The 16,807-nt window shown below is 40.7% G+C and overlaps 1 long non-coding RNA gene across 12 annotated transcripts in view; it reads right to left on the bottom strand.

Annotated features, from left to right (window-relative positions):
• LOC309636534 overlaps positions 1-15,410 on the bottom strand; it is a 53,492-nt gene extending 38,082 nt beyond the window's left edge. For 4 of the 12 annotated variants that reach the window (XR_014250052.1, XR_014250053.1, XR_014250054.1 and 1 more), the window contains exon 1: positions 4,402-15,409. This is a non-coding gene — a long non-coding RNA (uncharacterized lncRNA). Of the gene's footprint in view, positions 1-4,401 lie in introns of all 12 variants that reach the window. The other 8 variants (XR_014250056.1, XR_014250057.1, XR_014250058.1 and 5 more) reach the window with 5 other exon arrangements.
• Positions 15,411-16,807: the final 1,397 nt, after the last annotated feature.

Consider the following 16,807-nt stretch of genomic DNA (forward strand, 5'->3'; position numbering starts at 1 on the left):
CTACAGTGGTCCAATGATGAGAAAAATGAAGGGAGCTTTGATTCATTAAAGGCTGTGGTCACCAGATTCCAAGATAGCCCCGCCTGATCTTCACCTCTTGGTATTCACACCTCTGAGTAGTTTCCTATTATTATTCATTGTAAAGAGTATGCTATGTATCTGTTATATTGGTAAAATTTATAAGAAATGAATGTATGTATATGTATGCATAAATTTCCTGCCCCTCCACCCCCAGAGCACTGGTCATTAAACATTTACCAGGATACTACAGAATAAAGGAGTAAGTATGCAGCCTTATGTCAGGCTAATAATTTGAGACTATTCTTCAGGCAATGGGAGCCATCAGGGGGTTTTGAGGAGAGGCATGACATGATTCGATTTGCATTTCAGAAATTTCATTCTGGCAGGGCTATGAAGAATAGATTGGGGGTGGGGGGAGATGAGAGGAAGAGATCGCTTAGAGAGTCTATTCAAATTCAAAAGCACTGTATAGCACAGGGAACTCTTCTCAATACTCTGTAATGGCCTATGTGGGAAAAGGATCTAAAAAAGAGTGGATATATGTATATGTATAACTGTTTCACTTTGCCGTATGGCAGAAACTAACAACTTTTTAAATCAACTATACTCCAATAAGAATTTTTTTAAAACATATATATATAAACTTTTGAAAATTCTATAGCACAATAGAATTTAAAGAATCTTTCATTCAATAAAAAAAATATACTCTTTGTTCAAGCTGATATTTATAATCATGGATTAAATCTTGGCTCCTTAAAAAAGCATAAACAAAATTATTATTGCATAAAAAATATATAGTTGTAAAAAAAAAACCAAATTCAGAAGCAGTTAATAATATCCTTCATCCAAATGCTAGACTTTATGCTAAGCAATTTCTTATGCTATTTCCTGTGCTCCTTATAGCTACCTTATTGAGGTAGACCTTAACACAACAGAGGCAGCGGGGCTAGACAAAAAGGTAGAGACTTAAGAAGGAAATAGAATGAGTAGGGCTACTGACGCTAGCACAGATGTGGACGTACAGGGCTGTCTGGCAACCAGCCCTTCTAGTGAACAGCATGTCTGGTATCCTCTGAAGAATTACCTCTCCCATCCATCGTACGTACCAGCCCTCGCTACCCAAAGCGTAACCACATCACCCAAACTGGGCCATTGGGCCTCTCTCTCCTTGTATAAAAATGCAAGGATGGGAGAAGGATGGGAAAATCAGTAGAGGACATTTATTTCAGAAGTAGTGCTTAGCGTAGCTGGCTAAATGGTTAGTTCCGCCTGTACCTAGAGCCCATTTGTTTCTGTCCTATTTCTAAAGCTAAATTCTGGCCTCCAAACATATTCTTTCTTCACTTAAGTCTTCCAGAATTGGCCTCTATTGTTCACAACCAAAAACCTCTCACCAATACAATGACTGATGAGAAGAGAGGGTATAGGACTGAGCGATGTTTAAGGAGAATAGTTCTAATTTTGAAATGTCACTGACACAAGTGACCATAATTTGTTCTATGGGTCTTTTTTTCTCTGGAGAACTATCTCCATTTTAACACATGTGTACGGTGAGTTTCCTGAGCTCACATAAAAGGGAACCTCGGCTCTTTTATTTCTCTCACTTTCCCGACCAGCTTCACTGAGGTGCATGTTAATGATGGTGTGGCAGACCCCTGCCCACGAGGCTCTGGAGCATGAAAGACACACCTATGTGTGTGTGATCTGTGCTATCAAAGGCCACGGGAACATCAGTGAGAAGGAAAATTGACACAGCCACAAGAATCCACCCCTCATCAAACAGAAGGTCTTGACAAATCCTCATTAGAGAGGGCTCTGTGCTTTGGCCTGATTGAAATTTTCAGTCTGAAAGGATCCCGAAGCAAAGGTCAAAGTGGCCTTGCAATCGAGTCTTTTAGCTTCCCTTTCTGTGGAGGGGATGAAGGGAGACCTTAACATCAGCCAGGATCAGACCCTGGGCTAGCAGCAGTGCTTAATCAACTGCCCTAGGTCCCAGACAGGAAAATTCTGCCTGCTGCCGAAGAGGTATTAATGACGGAGACCATAAAAGGCAGTGACCTCATATCTCTCAACTTTTCTGTCCAACCTCTTTTTGGCCACAGAACAAGAAGGCAGGTTGCCAGGCTGGTCACATCTGGCTGTGTCTATAACAAAGATCAAAGTGACAGACCTGTGAGTATGAGAGAGGCCCACTTGTCAGTTTCTATCTCAGCAGCCCACTGCCTGGCACCTGGGGGATGCTCAGAAAAGTGTATGTGGGTAAAAGGATGAACAGTAGAAGAAGGAATGGACCATCCAGAAGCTGGGAGAAAGGTCTTCTCTTTCTCATCATTGCCTTTGGTCCAGAGGAAGAATTTCCACCTGTTCCACTCCTGCCTCCTCATTCCCAGCCTCCTGAATAAGGTACAACAGGTTCTAGTGAATAAGGTACAGGTGCTTATCGAGGCAGGTCTGGGACTCTCCTGACAATACTTCCCATCATTTATCCTGGGGACCACTTGAAAAATAAGTATAGGTAGAGCTCCAGCCTGGAACAGCTACTTCAGATATCGCAGCTTTGCCTATAACAGTAGCTCCTTCAGGCATCAGTCTCTTCATCTGTTAAAAGAAAGGATGAACCAAATAATTCTAAGGGTCCTGCTCAACAATAACCTTCCCTGTGTTGGGCTGAACAGATTTGTATCTGTCACTGTCACCCCGTATGACAGAATGTGTCTTTCCTTAATACACAGATTCCCTAAACAGTGTAGAATGCTTTCCCTTCTTGACACCGTCTTTCATGTCATTATTATTATACCGTTTCTCTGACATTATCAATGTCCAGAAAGCAAAAGCTCGATGCCAGGGATAATAGGGCAAAAGCACCCGCCACAAAAAGCCCAAGTCATGGTCCTCTACTAACAGCCAACACAGCCACCACGGCCGGGGGATGCAATCTCCCGGTTAAGCCATTTCCTGGAGTGAAAACCCACATTTCTTGACAGAGTCAACCATTCAAAGCTGCCCTCTCTGCCCTTTCAAATTTAATTTGTTTCAAATCTTATAGGAGCCACGGAATTATTTCAGGATTGGAGTCAAGTGAAAACAGGTGTGCTGCTCTTTTATCCCTCCTCCTCCTCTTCAAAGGGGACTGATTAGGCGCCAGATTAATCAGACTGGCCAATGAGGATGGAGGAACCTCTTTGCTCTCCTGGGCACCAGTCACCAGAATGCTGACCCATATTCCTGGAGGCCCCAGTGTAGGACCCCTGGCCCAACTGACCTTCTCATGCCCCATCCAAGGGCCCAGGCAGTGGCAGGACCTGGCTATGGCATCGTCCATCCTGTGCCAAGAGCCTTCTTTGCTTTTGTGCAGGTCGGTCTGGCCTTGAAAGCCAAGGCCTGGTGGTCCTGCCTTCCAAGATAAACCAGAGTTCTGTTCTTGGCTATCTCAGCATTTGCTTTGGCAGTTCAATTTAGGCTGACCTTCCTGATGTGTCAATATTTAGGGGGCTAAGCATGGAAAACATTCACAATGTTTAAAATTGTATAGAAAAGTCTTATTCAAATAGGAAAATTGGAGTTCAGCAAAAAGTCAAACTAATGGTAAAAATGATTCTAGCTGTGCAGTCCTGGGAAGGGGAGCTGTTAGAACTCAGAGACACCACTGATGGAGATTTTTTTTGCCGCAGTTCTTGCTGTGGAGGGCTGCAGGGCTCAGGCTGGGCCGTGTTCTCTCATAGGTTGTCTATACAACCTCCTTGTTTTTCATATTTCTTCTCATGGCTTTAAATACCATCCTGATGCTGGCACTCCCAAGCTTAAATCTCCATCCCAGATGTCTCTCTTTAACCTAAGTCTTGTATATCAGTGATTGACTTGATATCTATTAACATCCAAAATATGCAAATCCACTCCAGCCTAAGCCTTACTCTTCCCTCAGTCTTCCCTATGGAAGCATCGTCCTATCCTTTGCTCAGGCCACAAAGCTTGGCATCATCCTTGCCCCCTCTCTTTCCACATCCCCACATCCAATCTGTCAGCCTGTATCATCTATCCTGCCTTCAAAATGTTTCCCAGGTTCAACCTTTTATTCTTACCATTTATATCACTACTATCCTGGCACAAGCTGCCACAGTTTCCTGCCTAAAAATTGCAGTAGGTTCCTAGCTGGTCACCCTACTCCCACTTTACCCCTTCCACCCCTTCCCTGGTTGCACAGAGAAATGAAAAGGATTCTTTTAAGATATAAATCAGGTTATATCACCATCTGCTCAACACCCTCTAATGGCTTCCCATCTCACTCACAGTGAAAACCAAAGATTTCACAATGGCCTTAAAGACCCCCCAAAGGCACCCTGTCCCCTTTCCCACCATTTAGCTTCTAACCTCATCACCTACCTCTCTTCACCTTGCACCTACTGTTCCAGCCATATTTGTTTCCTTGATGGTCCTCAGACTCTCCGCGTATGCTTCCACCTCAGCGCATCTGCTCTTGCTGTTCCCTCTGTGTGGAACGCTCTTCGGCCAGGTGTCTGTGTCTAGTTTTCTCCCTCATTTTCAAGTGTCACCTTAACAGAGGTGAGAATAAGCTCCAGGTGAAATTTCATTTTGTTCACTACTGTATCCCTAGAACCTAGACTGATGTCTCTTACGTAGGATCTGAATACATCACTTCTTAGATAGTTAACACTCAGCACCCTTTAAGCCTCCTGGCACCCTCAGCTTCCCTTTGCACGATTATGCCAGTTTTTTGGGTGGAGCATGAGATTCAGACCTGACCAATGATGTCATTTCATATCACTCCCTCCACCCTCCCCCCAAAAAACACACAAAATGGATTGGATCAAGGATGATCAAGTGACTCAGTCAGAGCAGATGAAATGCAGTAAAATTTCTCTGGCTTGTGGGAAAACAACACTATTGCTCTTTGCCATTAAACTGGGAGCTAACAAAACATAGAAGGGACCAGACCTGCTACAGCCACTTGGTTACTGTGAGGAGAGTCTGTGAAGCCTTTGAGATGTTCTGGTGGGAGGCATCCACCCATCTTGAGGACAGTGATTCCACTGACTGTGTCCTACTTGTCCCACATAGAGAGGCTTTCTTCTTGGCCCCTGTCCTCTTGCTGAGCCTTTCCATTTCCACCATCTAGAACTGTGATGGTGTTCTTATCTGGAATAGGGACAGCAGATAGGTGGCCTGTCATATCCATCTCCAGTTGACATGTGGTGGTAAATGGGAGCTTAATTTGGAGAAAGATACAGAAGCTGTAAACAGCTCAGTGGGAAAATGTGCCCTGATTGACTAGTAATGTCTGTTATGAGCACAAGAGTGGGGAATGGTGTGTGTTAGTATAGAATTTCTCTGAAAATAAAACATGAAAATGACACAAAGCAGGGATATGCTTTCATGGGTAAAGCATGAAAACTGAGCTAATTTCAGGAACAAAATCCTTATTCAATATGTATATGATGAGGGAACACAGAAAATAAAAAGTGTGATTAGACTGAAGGGAAATTCAGGGATGGTGTCTGGCAGGTGAACAGGAATGGAAGCCAGAAGTACAAACGACCTGCAGACTGGTTTATCTGGAGCAGAGGGGACGTGTCAAGGAGAAATGTGAGATAAGGCTGGCCATGTTCCACTGGGGACAGCATAATTGACGAGGGCCTTGAATGCTAGGCTGAAGGGGGGGGATTGGATGCAGGCAGCAACAGGGAGGCTCTGTAGGGTCTTGGGCAGGTGAGGTTGCAATAAGATTGATGTTTGCGGCAGATTATTCTGTCAGTTGAATCCAGGATGAATTGAAGCCGTGGGAATTGGCGGTGGGGAAGCCGGTTAGCATCCTGCTGCAGTGAGTCAAGGAAACGCATTCTGGAAAATGTCTTAAGCAGACCTGTCATGAGTATGACCACAGACTCCTTAGCTGTGTCCAAACCTGTGCTGTGGATATATTTAGAGAAGTTTCAGAACCTCCTTAGAGCCATCAAAGGAAATGACCTGAGCAATTGGGGAGGGTCCTTCAATTCGGTTTACTTGACGGTGGCCAGGGCAAGGAGCGAAGCAATTCTGGAGCAGCTGTTAAAGATTCTGGTATGGAAGGAATTTGGTGCATTTTTTAATTGTGGCACACAGAGTTGGCTCAATAGGATCTCCTGAAGTTTCCACTGACTCATGTAAAGGGAAGATTTGTTAATGATGCAGTTTAACTCATGTAAGTGTAGGAAGTCTACTTAGGTCAGCCACGGTAAGGGCGTGGAGTACAAATTCAATGTCGGCAGGGTCCAAGCTGGTAAAATAACAAAGCAAAGCATGGTGGAGACTGTGGATTTACTGTGGAGAAAGGGAGGCCATATTCCAGAAAAGCAGCAGTTACTTAGCTTTTACTGACAGTTTCCATCACTAAATGTGGGTTAACTACTTCAAAATTTTAAAGAGAAGTCCTCTGTCTAGAGTTGTATGTACAATTTCCAAATGTTTAAACGGTCATGTCTAATTTATTTTTCAAAATTAGTTGAATCCTCCATTCAGATCCCTCAACTCAGAAACTGCACATGTGGGTTTAGTCCCTAATATTGGGTCTAGCCCTTAATTCAAGGGAAGCAGAAGATGAGATCTGAAACAGACTAGGATAAAATCTGGCCTTTCCCTCCGTAATCATGAGCAGGAGATCCAACAGCAAGCAGGTTCCATTTCATTACCTGATGAAACGGAGATAATAAGGACAACATTAATTTAGCACTTACTGTCAAACGGAGATAATAAGGATAACACATTAATTTAGCACTTACTCAATGCCAGGCACTGTTTTAATGGCTGTACTTGTATTATTTTCATTATTTCATTCTCACAATCATCCAGTGGGGTAGTTGTTATTATTTTCTTCATTTTTCAGGTGAGAAGACTGAGACACAGAAAGTTTAAGTAATATTTCCCTGGACCATGATAATAATAGATGTGAAGCAGTTGTGATGTTTGCAAAGCACATTTATAGATATCAGTTATTTTTCACCCTTTTTCCTAGTTTTATTGAGATATAATTGACACATAGCATTGTATTAATTTATCTTTGCAGACTGATTTGATACGTATATATATTAGAAAATTGTTACCACAATAAGTTTAGTTAACACCCATCACATCCATCACCTCACAGTTAACAATTTTTTTTCTTGTAATGAGAACTTTTAAGATCTGCTACACTCTTAGCAACTTTCAAATATGCAAAATGATGTTCTTAATTATAGTCTCCATGCTGTACATTACATCCCCAGAACTTATTTGTCTTATAACTGGAAGTTTGGCCGCCGCCTTTGTCCGTTATTATTGATATTTTTATTAGTAGTACGATGGAGAGAAAAAGTGGCTTTTAAAAATCACAACTACTGGCAGTTGCTTCTGCTCCTAAGGGTGCGGCATGCTTCCTTTCTTGAAAGGGTTCTTTATTTAGGAAAATGCTGGGAAGTCTTAGGGTCTAAATGCTGAAGCTTCTGAGGGATGACTTGAAAGATGCATCCAGGCGAAGAGTGATGCTGAACCATTCTGCAAACTAGTGGGAAGGTTTGGAGCGTCCAGAGGAGCCTGAGTGGAGGGAATTAGGGGCCAGGAAGAAGGAAGGAGGAGGAGGGAGAGAGGAGGGCACAGAAGAAGAGAAGCTCAAGTCCCCTGGCCAGAGATGGGAAGACCGAGGCACAGCCAGTGAGCTTGCTCTCAGCAGGACAGGTGGGGGACCTGCAATCCCTGGAAAATCAGACCAGAAACACATTCACCTCTGTGACTGCTGAGACTTGAATCAAACACTTGCACTTGCAAAAGCTGCTTCAGGGAAGCAGAGGGAAATGGGCTGTGTCCCTCTGGGTAGGTGAGGAGCAGGGAGAGTAATGACTAACACTTACAAGTGCTTTCTGCTCATTTAATGCCAACAAGAACCTCTGAGGAGGTGTTCTATTAGCCCATTTTTACAGATGGGGAAACTGAGGCAGAGTGGATACTTGGATTGCCCAAAGTTACCCAGCTACAAGTGACTCCAGAGTCTATGATCTTAACCTCTATATTATCCCGAAAGAAGAGCCCAACAGCAGGAGAGGAGATACTTGTGAAATGAGGATTAAAAAGCAAGGAGACAGCAAGAGTAAAAGTGGATAAGACACATGTAACCCCCCCCCCCCACCCCCGGCGAGAATCTCCAGGGACATTGGGAGGATCAGGAAGTGGGTCACTTCTTACTGGTTTTCCACTGATCTGTGAGGTGGGGGCTTGAACCATTTTAATAAAAACATTAAAACAAAGTGACCCAGCTTGGGCTCATCTTTGGGTGACACCCTGTTTATTTTCAAGACTCAAAGTATGCAAGTGACTCAAGTTCATCACTCTGAAGTGAGTTCAGATGTAAACCTTGTCTTTGACCACTTGCCCTGTGCTGATGGGTCATTAATATATCCAGGTAGTGCACTCAAGTAGTGATAACTGCTTCCCCGCGTGTGAGGAGAAGGTACTAACACCACAGACACCTCCTACGGCATCAGAGGAGACTTAGTTTAGAGGGTGTTCTGAATGCCGAGGGGAGGAGATCATGTTGTTAAGCAGAGGCCTATCAATTGCTTTCAAAGACACAACTAATGCTTAGATCTAAAAGGAGAAAATGGTGGAGCAATCATTAGGGAGGCTTTGATTGTATCTGGTCACGGGGGAAAAGAGAGACAAAACTATTACATTGTTTTGAACTTTGTTAATTTGTGTAAAACATACTACTTATGTTCTTAAGGAAACGAAGATCTGCATGATGGACACTTTTTTTCCTTATTGATTCGCTAAGCATGGGGCATTGCAATTACCTTTAAGAAACGATTTAACTTACAACAATGGAAAAAAATCTTGGAACGAAAATGCTATCCATCAAAGGTAAAATAGTTGAGGCTTGTCACAGAGGAAAAGGAGACAGGCATGATCAAAATGCAAAGCATTTAATCCTTAAAGAGATCAGGCGATCCCAGGATGTGTCATCTCTAACATTCTTCTCTTTTTTTTTGCTAATAATCCACCAAGCAATTGTCAAAAGCTTATATTTTACTGATGACACCTTATCAACGTTGCCAGCATAGAAACAGCGTCCTTTTTTCTCTGCTGCTTCTGCTTTTTTTTTTTTTTTTCTCAGATATGACAGTGGAAAGCGGAGGGGAAAGAAGGCTCACCCATGAATGATGACCTCCTTGCAATATCCCCACGCGGAGCCTCGAGAGTTACTTTCCAAATCCCTTTTTCTTTTATCAGGAGTGCATTGCTTTTGCACTTAGCATACACTTTGCATCCACATTTTCTTTCTTGGAAATTATACACGTGAAGCAACTACAAGGGGCGACTGTCCTGAGTGACTGGCATATGTAGGGAGTATTTACAGAGAATCAAATCATGTGACCTCAAAAAAGACGAGCTTCTTTTAGGTGGTATTTTGTTAGACTGATTGTGAGGAGGTAAACTCGAGGCAGAAGGGAGGCAAGGGACTCAAAGTGAGAAAAAGGCACTTATGGAAGCTCAGAATTAAACAAAGAAGTCTTTTTGAGTATTAAGAAACAAAAACAATGGATCCAGAGCCATGGAATGGTGCCCGGTGGCCCCAAATGCTCATTTGCTTTTAAGGTTGTTTGGGCTTTAATTAGTGAAGCCTTGCCCAGAGGGATTAAAAATCTTGAACTTTGAGAAAGAACAATTTTGCAAGGCCAAATGGGAGGAAGGCTGAGCAGATACAAATGGCAGTGCAGAGCTCTCAGCTTGTTTAGCCAAGGATTAGAACTCTAAGTGCTAAGGCGGGGTGGTAGTTTTATTTAAAAGAAAAGTTCAGGCCACTTTATTCTGCTTTAGGCACGAGATCAAATTTACCATGAAGAAACTTATAGAAATGATGTTTCTCTTTGTGTCATTTTAATCCTTTTGCATTTATCAAGAATCAATAGCTCGCTTTTCCCCCACGCTCGGTGCCCCGAAGCATATTCAATGTCATATAATTCTTCCAAAGCTCAAGCTATTGGTATTTTATGTGTCTGAACCCTCTGCATAAAATGCCCCTCTCTGCTTCTACCTGGTAATCTCCTGTGTCCCCTCATATCCTTTTCTCTCTGAAATGTCTCTGAATTTTGTGTCATTTACTTAAATCTACCTCTGTGGTTACACTTATCACATTGTGTTGCAATTATTTGATAACAAAAGAATGCATGTAGCATATATGTACATTTTTAATAATAATAATTAAAAAAACACATATGTGCTAACCAAACAGCTTAAGAAAGAGAATATTGCCGATAACTTAAAACTTCTTTCATGACTCACCCATCCCTCTGCCAACTTATGCTGCAGAGGTAATTACTAAAGAAATTTTATATTTGTCCTAACTTTGCTTTTCTTTCTAATTTTATCACATATGTATGTATCCTTAAACAACATATTGTTGAGCATTGCCTGTTTTGAAACTAATATAAGGAGAATTATATATGTTTTTAGGATTCATCAATTTTGATGAATGAATCTTGCATTCTAAATGGGGTGAAAATTGGTTCTAGGAGTACAGAAAACTCTTACTCTTTTAATGTATAAAGCAAATATATACATAGAGTATATAAATATAGTTTGTCTGTGGCATTAAAATGTTATGGGGCTATTAGGAAAAAAAGTCTAAAAACACTTCTGAGGGGTGTGATAATGAAAAAACATTGAGAAACAGTCTGTGAGTCATATTTTCATTGCTGTATAGTATTACATTAGATGATTCGACCACAATTTATCTATTTTAATGTTGATGGATATATGGGTTGTTTCCATTTTTAAAAATTAAAACAGTGTCGTGCCCACAAATTTGATAACCTAGATGAAATGGCCCGATTCCTTGAAAGACACAATCTGCTAAAGCTCACACAAGATGAAATAGACAATCTGAATAGGCCTGTATCTGTTAAATAAATTGAATCAATTATTAATAATCTTTCAAAACAGAAGACACCAGGCCCAGGTGGGTTCACTGATGAATTATACCAAACATTCAAGGAAGAAATTATACCAATTATCTATAATCTCTTCCAGAAGATAGAAGCAGAGGGAATACTTCCTAACTTATTCTATGAGGCCAGCACTACCAGCATTTGGTAATTCTCAACAAAATTAAAAAGTCAAATCCAACAATGTGTAAAAAAATTACGCACCACAGCCAAGTGTGATTTATCCCAGCTATGTAAGACTGGTTGAACATTAGAAAATCAATTAATGCAATTCATGACATCAACAGACTAAAGAAGAAAAAAAAATCACATGATCATATCAATAGATAAAGAAAAAGCATTTGACAAAACCCAACATCCATTCATGAAAAATACTTTCAGCAAACTAGAAATAGAGGGGGAACTGCCTCAACTTTTGTAGCCGTAAAGAACATCTACAAAAAACCTACAGCTAAAATTTTCTTAATGATGAGAAACTTGAAGATTTCCTACTAAGATCAGAAACAAAGCAAGGCTCTCTCTTCTCACCACCGCTTTTCAACTACATACTGGAAGTACTAGCTAATGCAATAAGATAAAGGACGAGTATTCAAAATATACAAAGAACTATTAAAACTCAACAAGAAGAAAACCAACAACCTCAATAAAAAATGGGCCAAAGACTTGTCACCAAAGAAGATACACAGATAGCATTTCATAAGCATATGAAATAATGCTCCACAACATGTCAGCAGGGCAACACAAATCAAAACAACAATGAGATACTACTACACACCTATTAGAATGGCCAAAATCCAGAACACTGGTAACACGAAAGGCTGGGGAGGGTATGGAACAACAGGCCCTCTGCTACATTGCTTGTGGAAATACAAAATGGTGTGGTCATTTTGAAAGACAGTTTGGCAGTTTATTACAAAACTAAAGGTACTCTTACAATACCACCCAGCAATCACAAATCACTTGGTATTTATCCAAATAAGTTGAAAACTTATGCCCAAACAAACCAGCCCACAGATGTTTATATCAACCTTATTCATAATTGCCAAAACTTGGAAGCAACCAAGATATCCTTCAGTAGGTGAATAGATAAATAAACTGTGATACATCTAGACAGTGGAATATTATTCAAGACTGAAAGGATATTATGAGAATATTATGCCATGAAAAGACATGGAGAAACTTAAATGCATATTACTAAGTGAAATAAGTCAATCTAAAAAAAGTTATATATGATTCAACCTATATGGCATTTTGGAAAAAGCAAAACTATGGAAACAGTAGAAAGATCAGGAGTCGCTAGGGGAGGGATGGATAATTAGGCAGAGCACAGGGGATTTTTAGGGCAGAGAAAATATTCCATATAATACTACAGTGGTGGATACAGGACATTGTACATGGGTCCAAACCCAGAGGATGTACACCAAAAGTGAGCCCTACTGTAAGCAATGGACTTTGGGTGATAATCATGTGTTAATGTAGGTTCATGGATTGAAACAAATGTTGCAGGATGTTGATAGTGGGGGAGGTTGTGCGTGTGTCTGTATGTGGGCAAAGAGCATATGGGAACTCTACACCTTCCTCTCAGTTTTGTTGTGAACCTCAAACTACTCTCAAAAGTAAAGTCTATTAAAGAACAACAACAGTTGTTTAGGAAAATTTAGGAAAAGCCTAGAAAATGAATTGATTCATTGTATGGTACTCGCATGTCCACGTTTATTAAGCAATGCCAAGTTATTCACCAAAATAATTGTCTCAATGTACACTGCCACCAGCTGTGTGTGAGTTCCTATCACTCTACATCTTCACCAACACATGGGACTTCTGTCATATGTTAAAAGTTTGCCATTCTTCTGGATGTCATATGGAAATTTATTGTGGATTTAATTCACCATTAGCTGACTATTAATAAAATAGAGCATCTTTTCATACATTTATGCAAATGCAAGTTTCCTCATCTGTAAAAAGTTTATTTCTTTTGCCTATTTTTAGTTGAGTAGTTTGTCTTAATGGTTGGGAGGGATTCTTTATGTTCTGAATACTGGTCTTTTACGGCTAATACCTGCTACAAATGCCATTTCCAGCATGTGTTTGTTTTTTCACTGTATGGTATGTTTTGATGAACAGAATTTCTTAATTTTAATGTAATTGAATTTGTCAATCTTTTCCTTTATTTTTAATATCTGCTCTTATTTTTTAACATTTTTCCTCCACTTTCTTGGGTTTTTTCCTGTTCTAATTCAAAGGTTTTAATTTTCAGCCTTCCTTCTTTTCTTATATAGACATTTATAAGGTATTAAATTTCCCTCTATGTACTATTTTACTTTTCCATTATTTTTCAGTTGTATTTTTTAACTTCCATTGTAATTTCTTTTGCCCATGTGCATTCCCCCAATGCATAAGATTATTTTAATTATCTATTTGTTATTTATTTCTAATATATTGTGTTATGGTTAGGAATGTGGTATGATACTCTTTGAAATTTGCTAAGCCCTCCGTTATGGCCTAAAATGTGATCTGGGCCCCATGTGTGCTTGGGAAAAAATGTGTGTTCTCTAGTTATTGGTGTGGTGTTCCATAATGTCTGCTAGATCAAATTTCTTAATTGTATTGTACAAATCTTCCATATTTTATTCCTTGACAGTGTGAGCTATCAATTACTGAGAGAAATGTGCTAAATATCTCCTAGTCTGATGGTGATTTGTCCATTTCTCTTTTCCATTTTGTTGATATTTACTACATATATTTGATAGGTTATTAGGTGCATACAATTTAGAATTATGTTATATTCCCATCTCACTGTTGCTTTTTGCCTTAAAGTTTATTCTGTATAACGTTAATATAATGACACCATCTTTCTTTCTGCCAGTATTTGCCTGCAGTATCAGTCAGCGTTTGATTAAGACAACAGAAACCTTCTTAAATATCTAAACAGAGGGAATTTAGTTCAGGAAATGGGTTATACACATAATAGAAAATCTGAAAAACCCAACAGAGATGATGAGACAACTTGGAGATTAGCAACAACAAGAAGCTGCTACCACACATAGGGTGGGAAGCCAAGGGGGGATACAGTGACATCAGAGCCCAGAGTTCATGGCCACTGAGCAGAAGTGGAACCCCAGTGACCAAGAGGGTGCTGTAGCAACAGAGGAGAGCTCCCCCAGTGCTGGAGACTGTCTTAAGGAGAGAGTAGGGAAGAAGCCCCTGGCCACTGACTTCACTGTCAGTCCAAACTCAGCTTCTCATTGACCAAACACAGACAGAAACCAGCCAGCCTTGGGAAAGCAGCTACTGGGCCTCAGCATCGCTTTGATTTGACCAGTGGGAGCACCTTTACACTGGCTTCTGTGTCTTTCTGACATGTTCCAAGTGTTCTTTGAGCACTGCCTTGCGTTATGACACAAAAGATATTCCAGGCTCATCTTGTTCTTTCCCTGCTGCCCTCCAGGGAGATCTTCCTCAGCCTGCTCTGGCTCTGACACATTATGCAGGGCGCCCATCCTGAGAAGAGCTCTCCTTACTCGCTTGGACCTGATATCTCTTGCTTCCCCAGAGCAGGAGAGTAAGGCCATGAGTCTGAGGGAAACAGCTTGGGACCTTTTCAGACTTCATCCCAACCTTCTAGGTCTGGCTCCTGTGAACTGCGTAGATGGATTCTGGTTTTGAGTCCGATCTGATCATTTATATCTTTTAACTAGAAAGTTTAGTTCTTTTTTATTGATTTTGATCACTAATACATTTAGATTAAATTCTACCAACTTACTTAGTACTTTCTATTTGTCCCCCCACCCCCCATTTTTTAGTTTCTTATTTGTTTTGTTCCTTTCTTGCCTTTTCTTACATTGAACTGGTGCTTCCTCCTTTCCCTTATTCCATTTTTTTCCCTTTCTGCTAGTTTGGATGTTAAATATTATATTTCTATCCTTTTAGGGATTACCCTCGAATGTTTAACACACAGTTTTGGCTTAACAAAATTTAAAAATAAAATTCTTCCTTTTCCACTTCTTTTTCCATTTTCCCTCCTCTTCTCTCTCCTTCTCTCCTCTTCACTTTCTGCTTCCTCTCTTTTCCTGCCTTTCCTTTCCCTTCCCTTCTTAAGCAATTTGGTTCTAAATGTATAAGGTGGTCCTAACAAGGTAGCTGTTCCACTGGGGTGGAGGTGGCAGAGCTCAAGGGGATAAAGGCAGCATCTTCATGGGTGTGCAGGGGTGGCCCCATGTGCTGTGACAGCCCATGTGGGGAGAAGGGTGTTCCTGTAGGAGGGGTTCCTGGAACAAGTCTTACAGTCTGCTCAGAATGAGTGGGGTAACCCCACGGAAAAGGAGTTTGTCGAGGGGTATTGGAGCTTGAGTGGGTGGGTTGGCTATACCCTCCGGAAGGAGACCTAAGCAGGGAAAAGAGGTATCCATGTAGGGGGCAGAGGTGGTGGGGGGTAAAGACAGGCTTCTGGTTCAAGGTGTTAAAATTCGAGAGGGTGAAGAGGGTATTCATTTATGTGGGAAGGCAGCCTGCCGGGGTGTCAAAATCTTAGCTGTTAAAGAGGGCTTCCCACCAGGATTGGGGTTCTGCATAAGGTGTCAGAGCCTGAGCCGGGGTGGGGGGAGTGTGGGGGGGTGGAGGGTGGAAGATCTTCTTGTAGGGGCTGCAGAAAAAGAACAAGATGAACCTGGAACGTCTTTTTGTGCCATAAAGTAAGGAAGTGTTCAGGAATGCTGGGGACATTTCAAAACAACACAGAAGCCAGCTTCAAGGGTTTCTCATTAATAAAATTGAGGATAATTTGAGCAACAAAATAAATAATAAAAATCATGGATTACAAGCCATTTAATAAAATAAGAAAGCATGGGTCCATAGGACATAAATAAATAAATATTACATTGAAAATTTGATGAGGAATGGGCTATTTAATAATTTTATTACACCTTCCGTCAGGTACTTATTAACCACCAAGGGAAACACACACTCACTGTGGAAAAGCTTGGCAGATATCACTTTAATCCAGTGATCAGATTTAGCATCTCCAGAAAAGGACAGCCACAGGACAGAGTGCAGTGAGAGCACAGCATCCTTCTATGCTATTTCTGCCAAAGACGCATTAACTTAAATCAGATCATGAGGAACCATCAGACAATTCCAAATGAGGGATATTCTTTAAAGTAACTTGTCTGTAATTTTTAAGTGTCAAGGTCATGAAAGTCAAGGGGGAAAATGATTGAATTAGACTAAAGCGACATAACCACTAAAGGCAACCCATGATTCTGAACAGAATCCTTTCACTATAAAGGATATTTTTAGGACAGTTGGCAAGATCTGAATAGGTTTGAGGATTAGATGTTACTTTACTGATTCTGATGGGTAATTGTGGCTATGTAGGAGCATGTTCATTTTCGTACGAATCACACACTTAATTCAGGGTTAGTGGGGTATCTGGCCTGCTACTTACTCAGGGGAAAATGTTATTTATAGTGCCCTTACAACTCTTCTGTAAATTTGAACATAAAATTTTGTTTAAAGATAATTGATATTTTTACTTGAATCATTTTGAGGGAGCTGAGATCGCTAACTCCATTCATCTCCTTTTTGATTTAAATGCTACTGTGCAGGGTTTTCATTATATTTTTTTAGTCCAATGGATTAAACATTATCATTACTCTATACATCAAGGTATCTTTAGATTTTCTCATATGTTTATATTTTCTTTGCTACCAATTACTTCTGACACCACAGACCTTCCTTCTGAGATTATTTTCACTCTCTCAGAATAAAGTCCTTCAGGACCTCTTTTAGTGAGAGACCATCTGTTGGTAGCACACATATCT

This window comes from Balaenoptera physalus, assembly GCF_965194825.1.
Source record: "Balaenoptera physalus genome assembly, chromosome: 10".
NCBI classification, from domain to species: Eukaryota; Metazoa; Chordata; class Mammalia; order Artiodactyla; family Balaenopteridae; genus Balaenoptera; species Balaenoptera physalus.